The 19,049-nt window shown below is 41.6% G+C and overlaps 1 protein-coding gene across 7 annotated transcripts in view; it reads right to left on the reverse strand.

Annotated features, from left to right (window-relative positions):
- LOC133350644 (palladin-like) overlaps nucleotides 1-19,049 on the reverse strand; it is a 148,313-nt gene that overhangs the window by 48,371 nt on the left and 80,893 nt on the right. Inside the window, exon 1 of one of the 7 annotated variants that reach the window (XM_061565243.1) lies at nucleotides 489-519. The exons of 5 other annotated variants lie outside the window; for them this stretch is intronic. The gene's annotated coding sequence lies outside the window, so the exon portion shown is untranslated. One more of the 7 variants, XM_061565242.1, reaches the window with a different exon arrangement.

Here is a 19,049-nt window from a genome sequence, read left to right on the forward strand (position 1 = left end):
ACAAGTTACACACACACACACTCGCAATCATCAACACACACAACTGTTACGCACAACACGGCCTCAACTTGCAAACATCACACACCACTAAAGACTTTTCTAGTCCGACGAATTGTAACACTTAATGACCGTAGTAAAGTTGGCTTCAAAAACAAAGCACCTCTCTGTAACAACCTATTTATTTCACCGTTCATTTATCACGAGAACTGATTCTCACCAAAAGTCGGCGAACGCTCGTTCAATTATTAAGCCAAGTTCTCGTGTAAAACGCCTTCGAGACTGCTCATCTGGAAAAGAGAGGGAGCTCGTAAAGAGCTCAGTGAAAGTTGCTATACCTGCTATTTAGAATGGCTTTCGATAGAAAGGCTGGCGGTCGCCCACCTCCATCCCCGTTCGCAGGGGACAAACGCGCGCACCCACAGGCGCGCTTCGCAGGCAAACCCCTGAAGACGCTCTTCCACCGCCACCACCACCAGCGATCAACTCACCAGACAGACGGAGGTCCTCTGTCAGGTCGCATACCCACGCAGCGGGCTTTAGAGGAAACTCCGCGGGAGCTCCTTCACCGTAAGAGTCCCCCCCCACCCCCACCGCGTGACGCCTTGCTTGCCTTGAGTACGCCCCAGGTTTTAGCACGCCCCATTTGCTAGAATGCATGTTGGGGGCTTGTTATTTTTTTAGCAGGCAATGGGAATTAACGCCGTTTAGATACGTTTCAATTAATGACGTGACTCGACTTATTAGAATGACAAATACACGAAGCTGATTTATTTGACAGCAACGTTTCACACTACGGTCGTGTTAATGCGTACACACACGTTATTTCACATCGATATGAAACGACTTAGGAGTTAAAACGTCTCGTTACTTTTTCACTGTCAAATCATGTTGTTTTACAAAGATACCTTACTTATGTATTGAATTACTTCATAGGAACACGTGATTCAGTAGCGTATTTAATCAAATATATACAGCGGAATCTGTATTCCCAGCCACTCTGCGGGACTTTAAACTTGTAGCTGCATCTCCTCCTTTGCCCTTATTTGGAAAGCTCAGCTGAAAGATATCCAGGTCCATCAGAGCGTTCACCCTCTCCTCACATACCTCTGACAACCTTGGAGTTACATTCCTGCCAGTTTTTTTTTTTTGCGTGGTCGTGGGCCGCCCTGTTTTTGCCTGTATATGGAAAAATGTTCCTTTTTTTTTATTTCACTCCAGCTCCAATTCCAGGCAGTATATTAGCTCACACTTTCCCCTCATTTCTTTCATTCCTTAGCTATTTTGAAGTTACAGAAAAGCAGAGGAAACCAGCAAGCACGGCCTTCTCACTGCTGCTGGGCTTTGTTCCCGATCACAGAATTCTTTCCTCTGCAATATTTTCACCATTTTGGTGACCATTGATGCAATACAGTAAATGCCTATTTATCTTTTAATGCAATACGTACTTCGTTAATGATATCCCTTGTCAATTTAAAGCATGTTTGTTCTGCCACTGCTATAGAAATGAATCCGTCTAGGCTAGTACAATGTAAATAATGCCATTTCGAAACGTATAAATGTGAGCCAAGGAATGTCATAAATGTTGGCATGGCACAATTACACAAGAGTACACTTTCACATTTTAATAATAGCTTCAAAACATTTCCAACTGCCACCATCTCAAGGGATAGAAAAAAGGAAACTTGGGGAACATAACATTCGACAGGGTGAAACCAGCTGAATCGTTGTTGTATTATGAAATGAGTACTATCACCCTAAATAAGTATAACCCAAGTAAGATAACAACGCAATTAGTTTCCACATAAAGAATTAATGAACAATGTTAAAGAAAAATGGGTAAAGGTCAACAATTATATCCATCCACATATCAAGCGAAATTACAATTTTTTTTTGCTTTAGAGTTGCCAGAAGCTAGCACAATTTTTGTGTTGTGTTTATAAAACATCGACTGAAAAAAATGTAAACCATCATGTATTAAGTGATACGTTTACAAACATATTTGCACTATGATGCGTATTTGTTTGAACTTCAACTTTTTGTCGTCTACCGGTATATGAGTGAAACTCTTTTTCATCGGCTTCGTGCAGTCTGTCTGGCTCCGTGCGGCACTATGGCTGTCAACCCGCTCCCCTGCGGAGCTTCGTGCAATCACACATCAATAACTAAACACAAGTTTCGCAAGGTTCCGAAGCTTTATTGGGAAAAATAATGTTTTGGCTGCAAAGGCTCATTCAACCTATGATCGCAATCGAATGTTAGGCACGTCAGAAATCTCGCATTCAATTTGTTACTTTTTTACACAGTGGAGCTCAACCTTCTTTCACATTATATTATTGATGTATTATCTCCTAGGGATGAATTCTAGATTTGAAGCTTTCGTGACTGCAAGGATTCATACTCTTAGTTCTTTCGAAATAAAAATTTGCTGCAGAAAATCTGGCTGTGACGGTCCCACCTGATGACGGAGACTTGTGTTGCCTCCGAAACGTCGTGATTTTTATTGTTTTATTTTTATAAATTTTTATTTAATTTTTTACCTACGTGACTTTACGGAAAGAACTAAGAGTATGAATCCTAGGGATGAGTTTAACATAACAAAAAAAAATTACGTCATTTTATTCTCAGATATTTGAGGCAAAGGTTGAAATGTTCGGACCATTTAAATTATGTTCTATATCAATGTGTCTTCAGCTCACAAAAGTGACATAAGTGAACGTCACAGTGACACCACTTTCGGTGGGAAATAAGCTGTAGTGGTGTCATCTTACTTGACTTAACGTACCACGGTGATGAATCACGACACTAAACGTGTCAAAGTGCCAAACGGTAATGAACACTGCACAAAGGGAAGGTCGGCAGCCATGGAGGATGGCAAGGGGAGGTGGGAAAGGCGCTACCAAAGAGGGACGTTTTGAGGAATGACTTCAACGTAAGGAGGCAGCCGGAGAGGTGGAGATGGATGGGTGGTGATTTCCAGAGGGCTGGGCCATAGTGACTGAGGGAACGACCTCCGATGGTGACCAGGAGCGGGGATGGCGTGCAGAGGAGGGCCAGAGCTCGCTGAGTGGGCGGGAATGTACCGTTACAGTAGATCGCAAAGTTGGCGGGTGTGACCATGGATAGATTTAAGAAAAAAACGAGAGTCTCATAGTCCACTCTTTCGTTTACCGATAGCAAGTGAAGTTGTTTCAGTCGCATCACTTTCGTCTTGGGAATAATCCCAAATATTTGTTTTTGATCATCCGAACTTTTATCGATCTATTCGGATAATTTGTTGGGTATATTTATGAATATAATATCTGTACGCACAATTGAATGTGGTAATCCTCTCTTGATAATGTCGGAGACAGGGTCACGGATAAGTACATTTGTGGATAAGAGAAGTTGCCCATTTAAGGATCTTAATGTGCATCAAACTACGATATCTGACTGTAGTCTAACATTAATACTATTTACACGTATAAAATAAGTAATGTTTACATTATGGCCACGTACAGCCATTGCTGGCTGGAATTGTTATACCACTGCTTTGTCACACTGGTGACTCAACCTGTCTGACCTCAGCTCGTACCCAATCTTGTCCTGGGGTCACTGCGACGAGACAACACATTTGTCTCAAAGGAGTTGTTTTAGCATGACTTAAAGTGGACTTGGGAAATAACAAAACAAAAAAACTCAACACGTATGTCAATAGCATTGTGGCCTTCAAACGAAAAGTATATAATCGGTGACGTTTCAGGAAATGGCTATTCTGCATACCACGCAACTAATGCGGTATCACCAAGTAATTGTTTAATTCATATAAGCAGGCACAAGTAAATAACCTCTTACCACGCGAATCTCTCTCCAACTTCAGCCAAAAATGTTCTTGCTGTGGTTTTCCCACCTGATGATGATTGCCTTGTGTTAGCAATCGAAACGTCGTGATTTATTTTATTTTATACCTACGTGACTTTACCGAAAGAACCAACGAGTATGGATTCCTGCAGTCACGAAAGCTTCAAATCTAGATCAAATCGAGATTGTTTACATTTTTTCCAAGCCCAGTGTGAATTTGCTAAATGTGCCTGCTTATATGAATTAAACAATTACTTGGTGATACCGCATTAGTTGCGTTGTATGCAGAATGGCCATTTCCTGAAACGTCACCGATTATATACTTTTCATTTGAAGGCCACAATGTTATTGACATACGTGTTGAGTTTTTTGTTTTATTATTTCCCAAGTCCAGTTCAAGTCATGCTAAAACAACTCCTTTGAGACAAATGTGTTGTCTCGTCGCAGTGACCCCAGGACAAGATTGGGTACGAGCTGAGGTCAGACAGGTTGAGTCACCAGTGTGACAAAGCAGTGGTATAACAATTCCAGCCAGCAATAGCTGTACGTGGCCATAATGTGGAATTCTAAGCAGACGCCCCTGAGACCAGACCGTGACTCATGTCGCCTAGGTCTGGACAGATGGTTTTACATTTGCTGCCTTCATTCACCAGCTGTTTGATAATCCAAGCATGTTGCATCCTCCAATGAATTAAGCAGCTGCATATCGTGGTATTTGCTTATGTTTTAATAAAATGTTCTGCGCATTAAAGATCAGTAACATTAAATGTATTGTTTGGAATCTGTTTGATTCTCCAATGTATTTTCATTCTTCGTTGTCAAGTAATTTAAAATAGTATTTTGATTAAATGTATGTTGAACTTCATTCGCACCGTATGTAGCAAACGGTGTTAATCGGAGGCGCGATGTGCTATGACAGTGGATTTTAAATGAAGACTATGCTAAATGTACCATTTTTCAGTAGGGTATTTCATATAAAGAAGACAAAACCTGCCAGAAACATGTACATTTGCCTCTTCTTGAATCAGATATTCGGCACTGGGAAGTTATGTTTGTCAAACAAACAAATCAAGGAGGCAACTAAGTCCAGTAAGGGCACCGATATTCTATTTTGAAACTCCTAGGCTATATCCTTTACCCAAATAACTTTGCATGTCAGGATATTCTGCATATGTGATACATTCCTGGTATAGTATAATTAGTAACAATAACAGCCCCTTTCATCATAAAACCTCAAGGCGTTATGCATCAATGACAACGGAGGGGACAGGTACAACGTGGATATTCATATCCAGATGGCATCCTCTATGTACCCAGTGATTCTTAATACCCTCTGCTTCTTTCGTCTACCCAGCCTGTATTATGTCTGGTGGAACGAGCGCCACTGCATACCGGGTCCGTGGTTGATGTGCGGCAGACAAGCGAGTGTGTTTGGCCACAATTCGCCGCGCTGATCAGCATAGGTTGGTGATTATACATACATACAGTTGGGGCGTAATAACTTTTTTAAATACTAAATAAATAATGCCATTGTGTGGTATTAAATAAAAGCACACTCTCTCACTCCAAGCCGCAGTCTTCATAAAGAATGAGTCAGCCTAAATATTAATATCTTCTTTTCCTCTCGTTGGGAGATGTAAAACGTTCTTATTTTACTTAGCTTGTTATTTACTAATGTAGTATGTATTTTTTAGCAAGTATAGTGTGCATATGTACACCCAAGAAAAATGTTTGAACTATGATCCATATCCATCGTCTACATGGATATATAAGACACTGTGGTGATTGTGGCACGTAAGGATCCCTCAACTCAGTAAATGGTACAGGTAACATTCACTTTGTAAAGAGACTCAAGGAATACATGAAGATTTGGAAGAGTGGTGGCAGGTGTAGTTCGTGCACGATGCTATGCATCTGGTGACTGATATCTAAACTCGTACTGGGCCCACCCTTTCACCAACCAACACAGACCAGCGTGATGGTGAGGTATGGCCAAACAACCCCCATGATCAACATGGCATGGGAAAACCTTCATTACAGCAGTGGATTAACAATATCTGTACATGATCATGAATGTGTAGAGGAGTAGAGGAGAGTAGTGGCATCGTGTGCGCTGTCCAGTGTGATGACGTCACGGGACGTGGGGTCACGCGCGCTGGACAGTGCACATGACGTCACGGCTCCTGGAGGTTAAAAGGGATACCCCGTGACATAAGCGGGGTCACTGTGGGAACGGGTAGAGTAAGCAGGGTGAAGAGGGAACCAGGGGTAGAGAGAGGGATCGAATAGGGAGTCTGGGGAGAAGCCGGTGGTAGCCGTAGAGGTGCTTCTCTCTCCGCTCGGTGGAGTCGGCAGAACCCACGATCCGACACGAGAGAGAGAGAGACCGGAGCTAGCCGGCAGGGACCTGGACTCAGAGTAGGACCCCTAGCCCCTGGGAGTTGTGTACCCTGTGTAATATTGATAAGCTTTAATAAGCTCTGGCGAAAGCCCTTAAGTTACCTCCGTCTCCGAGTACGTCCGTCGGAACTACTCAACAAATGTATGGGGTCAATTCTGTCATGACACTCAACAATTAGGTCCTCGCGAGAATAAGATTCCTACAATAAAACAGAAAATATCCATTCACCATTGCCTTAGAGCTGTCAAAAACATGCTCATATGAGTATGGAGACAATGAGATTTTCTTTTACTTCAGCTCGCTCAGCAAGTCTCAATATAGGGGCATAAGTGTACACTTAATCTACAATGAATTCCAAAAGAGGGAGGAGAGAAGCACTCAAACTAAACAAAATCAGAGCAATATGCCAACATACACAACTCATCAAAGGAATATAAAATAATTAAACACGTGTGTGTGCCTCAGTCACCAAGCATTACCATGTCGTATGAAAGCCGTGAGTAACAATGCCCGAGAGCTAAATATTCTAATTAACATCATTTCAATGCTGACTGCTAAAAATGATACTGAAATGAATTGTCTAGACATATTGGGTGGGGAGGATAAACCCATCGGATTTGGTGGTTAAATCTTATGCACCTGCCTACCACCCTTCTAGTCTTACAAAACGCGATGAAAAATATGCACCCGATTTTTTTTTCTTAAATCCAGCCCCTGGAATTCCAAGTGATTATGAACAGCTTCAAACAACATATTCTCTGGAATAATCCATACAAGGATTAAGTTGTATAGACACAAAGTACAACAGACAAAGCAGATTTGCTATGCTTTATTACTGTTTCATTGCTATTGTGTTGTATATATAGACTCTTTATTTTTTTTACAAAGGCCACCCATTGCACACAATGCAGCAACAAAGGTCAATGTACTTTTGAGAGGGCTTTTCTGACCTTTTATGCCGATATTTTGTAAATGTGTGCCCACTGGTGTACCATACCTAACCCCACCAACAGTGATGTACCATTGACTTATTTCAATAAATGTGATCGTGCGGTAGTGTTGCAGTAGTTCGCATACCTTGCGACCAGCCTGGCCGCCTGAGTTAAATTTCTCGGCTATGGCCTAACATCATTGGCGAGCTATAATGTCACTGACTTAAAGCTTTCGTGACTGCAGACATTTATATTCTTTGGGTCTTTTGGTAAAGTCACGTAGATCGGTAAAAAAATATTTTACAAAAAACTACGACGATTCGATTGCAACACAAGCGGTCGTCATGGGGTGGAAAAGAGAAAAAAGGAGGGGTTAGCCTCTAAAGGCAAACTGTTTATAAAGGTTTAAAATGGGCGTATCCCAAGTGTCAGAACGGAGTGGGTGGGGGACAAGAATCCTGGGGGAGCATGAGCGGAGGAGCTTATGTTATTGTGAGGGATTAAAAACTGGTGAGCAACGGACAGTGCTAAAATGGAAACATTACAGCCAGTTATGACTTAAACTGGCTGATAATGTCCTTCCAGTGATTGCTGAGTTTGTACCCATCCTCTCGGTTGAAATTGTGTCTATGTCTGTATATATGGATGGCTTCAGGAACAAATCTTTGTTGATAGCCAGTGGGCTTGCAAAGTACCTTCGTCTTAGAGAAATCAATTTGGTGTGAGCCAACTGCATTAAAACAATGATCAGCTACGGCCGAAGTATTGGTCCTGCCGTGTTTCAGATTTGCTTTATGCTCACGAACACGGTCCGAGACATGTCGTTTAGTTTCCCCAATGTAACTACTGCCGCAAACACAGCTTAGTTTGTAGACGCCGGGGTATTGCATGTCAGGGATCACATCCTTCACAGATGGGATCAGATCACGAATTTGATCTACTGTCTTAAATCGAACCTGGGGATCTTGTGTTTGCTCATGATTTTGGAAATGTGCTTGGTGACCCCTGCTATGTATGGCAAGGTGATGGTTTTCATTGCGTTATCAGATGGTTCTATCCCAACGGTTGGGGTGATAGCTTCACGGATTGTGTAGTCTGAATATCCATTCATCTTGGGAGCTTGGTGTACGTGTTCCAGTTCACTGGCTAGGTGATGATGGTTGGAGATACTTTGAGCTCTATGGTGTAGAGTTTTGATGAGAGAATTCTTCTGGGATGGATGGTGGTGGTAGTCAGGTTTTAGGTAGGCATCAGTTTGGGTTGCTTTCCTGTAGACAGTGGCCAATGGAACCATCTGATCTCTTTTCGATTAAAATATCCAAGAATGGTAGCTTTTCCACCATAGAGCTCGATGTATCTCCGACCATCATTGTAGATACCCCAATAAGCATATCTGTGGGTTATCTTAATGTTTTTTTGTGATGTACGATAATTATTCAAATTACGCTCCAGTGGCAGGGAGCTAAGGTGTGTCGATTCCACTAAGCAACAAGCAAATTCTGCTTGGGAGAGCAATCGCATGGTGGCAATAACAAACACAGCTGAGCCCAATGTAAACACGAGACTGTACGAATGGCTGGTGCAGCACAGCCTTGTTTCTGAGAAGACGTTTGTACAACATCGTCATCATCGTTTGTAGGACAACCACGGTATGTTTATGACGTGCAATGTAAGGGGGGTGGAGGGGGGGATTTTGCAAACGTGCGATTGGTGTGGTATGTGAGACATGAGGTCACAGTGCCATAAACCTGTCACGTTTACCTTCCATGATAACCTTTAGATTTCAATGACAATGCAACTGACATTAAGAGTGCACGGCTAAACCCATACACATCAATCTTACAAGTCTAAGGGTCCAAAGGTGGTTAGTTAGAGACACAAAGAAATCTGGACGAGTCAGTCGGTTAAGTGCACAGAAACATCTCATCAGCCATTGTCTACCCATCGCTGGATGAAAGCATCTCCACGCAGTCTTGCAGAGCCACAACTCATCTCACTCCTTTATAAGAGCTGATTTAATATCTCAGATGAGTGTACAAAACGTTGGAGCTGTCACTGCTCTCATTCTCTTCGCATGTATCTCAGCACTGTCAGACCTCGTACCTTAATAATGGCAACATAATATAAACTGATACGCATTTATCTTTTCTCGGATCTTATTCATGGTATATATGTGGTCTATGGTAGACCATTTGTTTTCTGGATCCAGCTTGATCAGCTTGAGCATGTGGTTGCTTGACTTTCAACGTGTTCATAATTTAGTTCCCTATGCTATTCATGAACATTTTATATGTATATATATGTGATGATGTGCTCATGAGTCTATAATGTTTCAAAGCAGTTTGTTCACCATTTCTCAACAGAGGAGTGTTTGGGACATCATTCTACGAGTGAGCCGTTTCATTATTGTGCAAATCTTCGGTAAACAAAGATCTCGTATTTTATCTATACCTACATGACTTTACCGAAAGAACCAAAGAGTACATATATCCGGTAATTGTAGTTCAATGGCTGGTGCCGCTTTCTTGGACGATATCCACAGGTATCTCATGTGGTCAGGGAAATGTCCCCTTCTCCCGACTGTCAAGAGCAGTGGTAATTTTATCAAGTGCGATATCTGGAACGTCCTACTCAGAAAAATATACAGTCCGTTGTTTTTCTCCTGGGGGAAATCGATATTTCTTTTTACCACACTCGGTGTATAATTAGTTCATCAAATGCTTTACAGTGTCATCTTGCTTCCGAGATCTACCATTTGTAATTTACCGATGATCAACATTCACGTTTGTTGCTTTCAAGCTAACTTTGTTTATCCCATCTTCAATCACTTTCTGCCTAATAGTTTTAGATAGTTTTGCACATTCTAGCTTTTGTTTGCCATGTTTCAAAAATGATGTCATCATGCTTCTCTGGTATCAGATAGCTCTTTCTCTGCTTTTTTACTTTTACCCTGCCTTTGATGTTTGCTTTCAGACCATTAGGAAGGACTGCTTTTATTTCTGAGGCAGTATATACGGTTTATTTACATGCATCTGTAACAGTATTTTTTATACCCTGTTTTTATTTGTTTTCAATAAATATGCAATGTGTATCCTGTTTATAACAAGTTCTGGCATGTTCCATGTAAATAATGTGTATTTTTCCTCTTGTCAAGTTTGCACATTCCCTCCCTGCAAAACCCTGTGACTTCCACCGCTGCCAAAGGTTCTGGGTTGCTGCGGTCGTCCTCTTTAACAGAGCTGCTGAGCTAGATGGGACCTTACCGGCTGAAATAAAAACGTCGGCCTGTCTATCACAGAGGTCGGCAAACCTGCGGCTCTGGTGCCGCACGCGGCGACTCTTTCAAGGACTGCTTCGTGGCGTAATTTATTCAAGGACCCACCATCTCGTATCCACATGCATTGTGGCTCTTGAAATAATGCGTTTTTTTACCGAATTCGAAAAAGAAAATGGCTCTTCTTGTTATTTTTGGTTGCCGACCCCTGGTCTATCGAATGCACTGTCCATTACAACGATAGTTTTTTTTGTTCAATTAGATAAAGCAAAGACATCCTTTTCATAATTGTATTTCGATCAGTTACTTAGAATCGGCCTACATTTTCCCAATTCCAGCAATAGGGTTATAAAAGTGGTAATATAAATGCTGTAACCATCCACAACAAACTGTAATGACACAAAGGGAAACACTGGTGGTATAATTCTCAAAACTTACCCATATAGTGCAACAGCTTTAACAGGACTTCTTAGTCCAATTTTCTTGTTATTTTTGGAAAATTATCAACGTAATGCCCTTTGGCAGGAAGATAATGAATGTCGACTTATCGGTGGAAAGAGATCGGCAAGCGTTGTTAGGAAGTGTGGCACAATAAGTGCGCTGCCATTATAGGCAAAATCTGCTTGCACTTACCTCCTGTATGCAGTAAAATACGTAGTGTATGTTGAACTTGTTTCACACCGTACATAGCAAAACGTGCTAATCGGAGGTGCGGGGCAAGGACAACGAGCTCAACACAAAATGCAGTTCAAAAGAAACGAATCATCAATCAAGATGTAAAAGTGCATAGCTCCAGTGGTCTACTAATATCGAAATGAAATCTATCTTAAAGTTACTTTTCTCATATACGTAAATCGTAAAAGGCTGAGTAAAAATAATCACCACCATTAGCTCAACTGATAAAAAAAAAACATCTCCATATAAAAATTATAATTGCACTAAAAAACCATCGACAAGTTTTTTTGGTACGTGTACACCACAGTGAAAAATGGCGCGGTGAAGTGTGGGTTGTTCTTTACAACTCTTTAGAGACTTACGACCGGCATGGCAGAGTAGGCCAAAAACACCATCTCGATGAGATCTCTGGAGCCCCCTCTAGTGGAGGCCCTTCCACCAGCAAGTGGCGTGAGCAAGCAGTTATGGGACTGCACCTTTACCTTCTTAAACCACTGCTGTCTCCCGCTCTGATGTTGATTTCAGGAATGCACGGGACTGCATATAACCAGGGGTAGACACTGTTTCATAAAATATGGAGATACTCATTGCGAAGACCACTGCACCACGAAGCAGTATTTGTTTTCCTGCCAATGAGATGCGGGCCCACTCCTTTCGGGCTGCTAAGGAGACAGCCTCGGCTGTCTTCTGCTTGCCATTAACTGGAGCAATGCCCCCCCTCCCCCCCCCTTAAACCTTAGGGCATGAACCCTGCTTCCTCTCACTTAATAACCTCAATTAGCTCACCATGTTTTATTGTTTTCCATCCAATTTCTTTAGAGTTGCATATAAACAAAGCTTTTACAACATGCATAAGCTCTTTACCCAATAACTATCATTGTTATTTGTACATAGTGCACCGATTGGAAGAAAATGTGAAGTTGTTAAGCAACTGTAAAGTATAATCAGAGAACACACATCTTCATTGATATTTGTAATTACTACTGCAAACACTGGAGAGCTCAGGATGTAATTACATTGAATTAGTATGCACACGTGAGGTGGCCGGTGGCTTAGAGGGCAGAGGACTGAGCTGGCACCGCTAAGGTCCAGGGTTTGAATCCAGACAATTGCCTGTGATCAAAGTGGGTCGAGTGTAGTGAACACGGTTTATCAATCACTTCACAACAACAGGAAAAACTCAGCGCATTAAAATTTGGTTCTGAACTTTGGATAAATTCCATCTCTGAAAATGTCAAATATCGGTTCCGAGTATCATTTGACGAAACTCACAGGATGATAGGCTACAGTTTAGGTAGGGCTGCATGCACATATCACTTTTCGATCCCTCGCACTGCTATTTTCTTTGCACTAAGGAATGCTTTTAAATAACGGGTGCCTTTTTGGGAAGCATAATTTACCGTCCAAAAGAATGTCAGAGATTTTAAAGGGTACGCTTAATTGCCCACTGCAGCTAGCACTTTGTGCGACTTCACTGAGAAGTGACCTCATATCTCATGTATTCTGCCTTTTCCAAAGTAGGTGTTAATTATATACACACACACACCTTGACAATGATGATCGTCATCAGCCATAGTTCTTCACTACAAGAATGAGTTGTCGTCGTGCACCCTCTAACCCACTCGCCGCCCCCCTTGTGAAGTACCCAGCCAAAGCCTTAATCGTCTCAACCTTCGTAGTAAAACGTAAAACAAAACTGATTCTGCATTCATTATTAATACAATGGGGTGACCTACTTGGTAGAGTAATTCGGCAGCTAAAGTCACAATTATGACGCACAGTGCAGCACTATAAAAGATGGCAGCAGTTTAAGTACGAAATCAATAATCGGCATAAACCTTTGTTACATTTCTTATCAAATACCCTGAACGGGGAGAAAGTGCCAGTTCTGGAAAGCCCGTTGTCATCGCTATTCCGATAAAAGCGCCATGCTTTGTGGAGCAGCGCAGTTTAGTAAATGGCATTTCGACCCTGCGTTCAGTGGTTTTTTTGTGAGCACGGTTGATTCATGTTTCATTCACAGCGTTAAATGCCAAGGGGTGGGGGGCTGTGATCATTACTCCGATTTCACAACGCCCCCCTCGCCCCCATCCTCCTTAGGGCCCTTGCACGTGCATTACGAGAGCAACAAGTCCGAAACACGGTTTCTTCTCTCGATCTACAAAGACCACTTTACCCACTCTGACAGCGGTCGCGCAAAACAATAAAAACAAACGACACCAGACGGCCCCGAATGCTTTAAATTGCTTTCCGTTGACGCAACTAAAAGAAAAATCCCACATTCACTGAAAATGCACGGTCACGTTGAGACCTATAATTTAAAACAAACGCCCCATCAACCGGAGTTGGAAATGATGGGTGTATGCCGCCGCTGTTTTATGGCGTTTGCAGGTTGCGGGGAGTTTCCATAGGAGCCGTGATGCAAAGCCACAATATTCAGCCGTGTTTGTGAAACGCTATTATTCTTGTTGTTGGTTCTTTCGGTAAAGTCACGTAGAATGGAAATAATATAATAATAATAATAAAACAATACAATTCTCACGACGTTCCGACTGCAACACAAGCAATCATCATCAGGTGTGAAAACCACAACAATAATTTTTTTGAAAAAAGTGGCGTTTTTTCCTTAACGTTAGCCACTTTTTTCAAAAAATGTCTTCTTGTGGTTTTCACACCTGATGATGATTGCTTGTGTTGCAGTCGAAACGTCGTGATAATTTTATTGTTTTATTTTTATTACTTCCCTTCTACGTGACTTTACCGAAAGAACGAAGAATATGAATCCCAGCAGTCACGAAATCGTTGCTGTCGTCACAGTGTGATGAGCTGGGCCAAATGTTTGTAATTACTGTTGAAATGTGTTCAATCTTCCACAAGTCACGATATTAAATTCCCCATCCCAGGACGATATCCAAATACAATGTTAGGCCAATCTTATCGGTAGGACAAGCAATGTGCAGTCATTACTATGCAAATGAGCTGGAAAGCAAAATAGGTTAATAGAACATACAAATGACAATATTGCAAAGCATCCTTCACCAAGCGATAGCCTATCGACATAAATGCTTGGGGTGGTGATTTGTATTCCCAATTAAATGGTACATCGTATGTATTGAAAAAGTACATTCCACAGCACCTCGTTAAATGTATTTTCAGGAGGCAATTTGCTATTCGTTTCTAAACTGCGCGTCTGGCAGTTACATTATTGTGTTATTTCACAATTATTTGTGCAAAACAGTTTGCGGGACAGCAGGCGTTTGTAGAATGGACCCAGATGCGTGTGTGTGGTGTTTGCATTCGGTATCTGCGCGTGCTTGTCTGAGCGTGTGTGTGTGTGCAAGTGTGGGTAGTGGAGTGGACTTGCCGATGACTGGTACCAGCGGTGTCAATATCGGCCTCTGTGGAGGAGGCTCGTGAAGGACGTTACTGGGCAGTTGGAGGCAGTCGCCCTCCCAACAACAACGGAGGGCGGAGGAGCGACGCTCACAACAACGGGCGGGTGGCTAAAGCACAGCAAGTTAGCACAGTAGGGGGCACAGGTGGTGCATCAGCCAATCATCTCGGTCATCTCAGTCAGTCGACCCGTGGCACCTGCTGGGTCTGCCCCGTGACCGCCAGCGGGCGTTCGACAGTACACGTGGCCTCAAGGTGCACATAGCCTGGCACAAGCGTCGTGGTGACGTCACGGTATTGTAGCGGATAGCGCGCTGCGCTACGAACCTTGCGATCTGAGTTCGAATCCCGCTCAAGGCCAAAACCAGCGAAGATTATCTGCACAGGTCCTGGGCCTCCCCTAGGTAGACTCGGCCTCAAATAAGTAGCTAGTGCACTGTGGAAACATCGCCACTGGGGAGGCAAAAACGGTCGAGGTTGGTCCTGCCCACCCTCTTGTGTGCCGTGCCGGCCTTCATTGGTGCTCGCTAACAGCACTTGCCCCAACAGCCTGTTAAGGCTACACGGGGCATCTTTGTCTTTGTTTAGAATGTTGATAATATGGCGTGCCTGACGTCATTTTATGATTGTATAGTAATTATTGTTCTTACAGCTGGTTCGAGCAAGTGCTTAAAGACGTGACATCCCTCGAACTTTACCGAGAGCCTTGCAGACATCATCCATCTTACAGCAACCGCAGCGTGTTCCAGAACGCACGCAAAACACCGCAACCCATCGCTCATTTAGGAGGAGCAGTACAAAAGTTCTTGTGTGTGTAAATGCAAGCTCCCCTCTTAATTCAATACAGACCTCATGCGCCAAGACTCAATTCTACACGATGAAACAAACCATTCATTAAACGATAGGATTTTTACAGCCATTATTCCTCAACGTATTTTGTTTTGTCACGATCCACTACTTTGTATTCCCAGAACATAAGCAAAGCTTTAGACTTGACCGATGGACTATGCTTTTCATATTCAGCAAAAAAACCCAATCCAAAACATATATACAGAAAGGTATAAAAACAGCCGCTGTGAAAACCAGATTAATCATTTGCAATACCTGCAAGCCACAGGCAGGGTTCACAGTTGCAAAGAAAATAAGCCGATCATACATTTGAAAAACAATAGCATGAACTCTCCATGTACAGTACCTTCACTGGCTGTACCTGGCAAGCAACCAGATCCCACTGAGGATCATAAAAAACAAAACGGTGTTGGATTCGACAAAATCAGACTTATATGACGGATTGCAGCAGAAATCCCAGAGAAAATCCATGATCCAATAATCTGCGAATATCTGTAATTTTGCAGATTTTTGGCCATTTTGCGACGGTTCCCCATAATCACATCGCAACATCACATTGGTTGTGAATAAAACGAAGGGGGGCTTGGGCAGGACACTTTAAGGATTGATGACTGATGGCCGAGACGAACAATAAAGTGGCAGCCAAAAGTGGGAGCATGCCCCAGAGGACGCACAGAAAGGAAATTGAGTGATAAGATTTCACCTGTGCAGGAGCTACATGTATTGTTGTGTCTCATGAGTGACCGTGGGGGAGAGTGACGGCTTTTTTGAGGCCTGCATCTAGCAGCGGAATTGATCTACATTGATGACGATGATGACGGTAATATTTAGCATTATTCAAGTTGAAAAACACGTTCCTTCGGAGTGGGCAGGTAGGAACATGGTTGGACAGCGCATTCGTGCACGACAGAAAGCTCGCGGTCACGTGACGCCCTTCAACCAATCCGGGAGCGTACATGTTTGGGAGGGGCTATGCACGACAGACAAATACTCCCTGGTGGGCAGTGTGGAACTGTTGTTCCTACCTGTAAGATGGATGATATCCGGCACTTCCTATTATCGCGGTTGGCTACATAGTTCAACATGCACACATACAAGTTGGCTTGCAATGTATGCAACAAACTTTGAAAATATATTGTATCCACATTTTCTAAGTTATTGCCAATTGACAAAAAAACAACAACGTTGATAGTTAATTCTTTGAAGTCTGCGTTTATTTAAAATAACAGTTACTCTCAACAGTAGTTCATATCAATGTGTCACGAAACATGCTTCTCGATTGTTAATCTTACAACCGTTAGTACCTTTCATTTTGACGAAAGGAAGCTGCTAACGAAGTTAATGCATTTTCCATGAGCTCTAAATCTACCATATTTAAGCAATTTTCTTTCAGCAATGTAAACAGTTTTCTCGTACAAGTAGCTTTAACATTTGTTTATTTATGCATTCTAGTGCCTTTTGGAACATTACCCTTAAATATATTATCTCCTTTAAAATATTGTTAATCATGGGTATTTAAAATGTTTGTTGCAGACATGAAACATCGACGGAAATGGCACAGGCACTTATTTAATTTAACTCGTACGATGATTAAAACACTCTAGTTTTGCATACCAATTACATATGCGGGTGGAAAAGATGTAATCTAAGCTGTGTGCGAATTTAGTGAACTTCTGATCAGGTCATTGTGGAATGAACGTATGAAGGTAGTGTCACCTCGATCCATCAAATCGACCTTCACAACCACAGTCTCTTGACATTATGTAAACAGTACATTAAAACAATGTAATGTTAGGGTATAACTGTAATTCTAGATTTGAAGTTTTCGTGACTGCAAGGGTCCATACTCTTTCGTTTTTTCGGTAAAGTCACGTAGGTAAAAAAGAAAATAGAAATAAATTAAATCACGACGTTTCGGAGGCAACACAAGCTTCCGTCTTCAGGTGGTACCGTCACAGCAAAATTACTGTATCAAGTGGAAAGAACTCTAAGAGACACGAGACAATATACAGGTTAAGGGGGGGAGGAGCCAGGATGGGCCGTGGGGAGGGCTAAGTTAAGCCTCCTTAAGCACTTGCTCGTGACTTTACCGAAAAAACCAAAGAGTATAGCTGTAATGTTGCATGAGGGCCAGATGGTAGGAGTAATTCTACAGTATACTACAATATTAGCCTGCAATGCATTAAATCAAGATCGCAATGCATTGTTTGATGATGGAGACAAGTAAGACACACGTAGCATGCTTTTAGATAAAGCCCAGCACCTAGAAATATTAAGCAAGATTATTTATCATAATCTAATTGAACTTAGTACAGTTCATAGTGCAGTGCAATAATCACTGTGCCACCCCTCCACCCAGTGGTACTGCATTGAATATGTAGTAAATACTACTAGTAATACAATCCATACACACAGGAAGACGACACTAAGAACTGCCATTTTTTTTCAAAATGGCCACCCCATAATTATAACACTTGGCAAGCCAGCCCAGGTGGTCTTCCATCAAAGTACAGTACTAAAGAGGAGAAAGCCTGCGTAGCTTCTGAGATCTGATGATAACAGGCACATTTAGAGTGGTTTCATCAAAGCTACATGGTTGATCATATTGATGAGCGGGGGGGGGGGGTTATATCTTAAAACATATCTATGAGTTCAGTCACTTAGCTTCATAGATTTTAAAACTTTACATTTTCTTTGGGTACCGTGTCAAACAATTATACATTATATTAGTCAAACATTCCAATGCAGTACCCTCCTGATAAAGAGTCTTGAGACTCAATAGGGCTTTCCTGAGGAAATGAAATTGGCATAAATGTTTGGATATTGTTGTGGGCATGACATTCATATTTATCTGCAAGGGCATATGTCATAGGATACAGAAACATTATAAAAAAAATATTTTAATATTATGTACACTGCTTATGAAGCAGCAAATAAATAATAAATGTATAATAGATCACAGACTGTGCAGATATAGGATTTTAGAATATGCATAGATTCGTAATAATCTCACCTAATCATGAACAGTACAAGCGTTATTGTCTCACTATGATTAAAAAATCAGCATGAAGCCACAAGCAATTTAAATCACAGACTCATTTTTTATATATATAGATACAATACATATGTACATTTTGGTTTTGTGTGCCAATTATGACATTCTAAGTTAGTTTTATTCGACTACAATTCGTAAGAATTGTAATAAGATATTTAAACTACAAGGATAATTATTTTAAATTGGAAAATAAATGGAGGGACTAAATATTACACAAAAAATGCCATTTACACATGCTTTGCCACAATATTTATGTCATTATCGAAGCTGGCTTTTGACATTTAACTCCATCGCAAGCACAAGTGTTTCTACTTTGCAATTGGCAATCCACTTATAAATCCATTTAACAAAAACTCTTTTTTCAAGTGAGTAAACAAAGTGCCACTGCATAAGAAAAACAAAGTGTTTGTGTATTTACGCAAGGAAACTTATTTACGCAAGGGAAATTGTGCATTTGCTATTGGTGCATTCTTACAAGAAAAGTGTTTGTGGAACTTAATATAGACGTGTGTATAGGTGTGGTGTAATAAAATATAATTCGAGTAAAACATAATATGGAGGTATAATGAACTTAATAAAAATATAGAGTTTTAATTCAAAACACATTTTGTTCTGGAAATGCTAGCAAGTTGT

Source organism: Lethenteron reissneri, chromosome 34, assembly GCF_015708825.2.
Source record: "Lethenteron reissneri isolate LAM-NWPU_2019-01 chromosome 34, ASM1570882v1, whole genome shotgun sequence".
NCBI lineage: Eukaryota > Metazoa > Chordata > Hyperoartia > Petromyzontiformes > Petromyzontidae > Lethenteron > Lethenteron reissneri.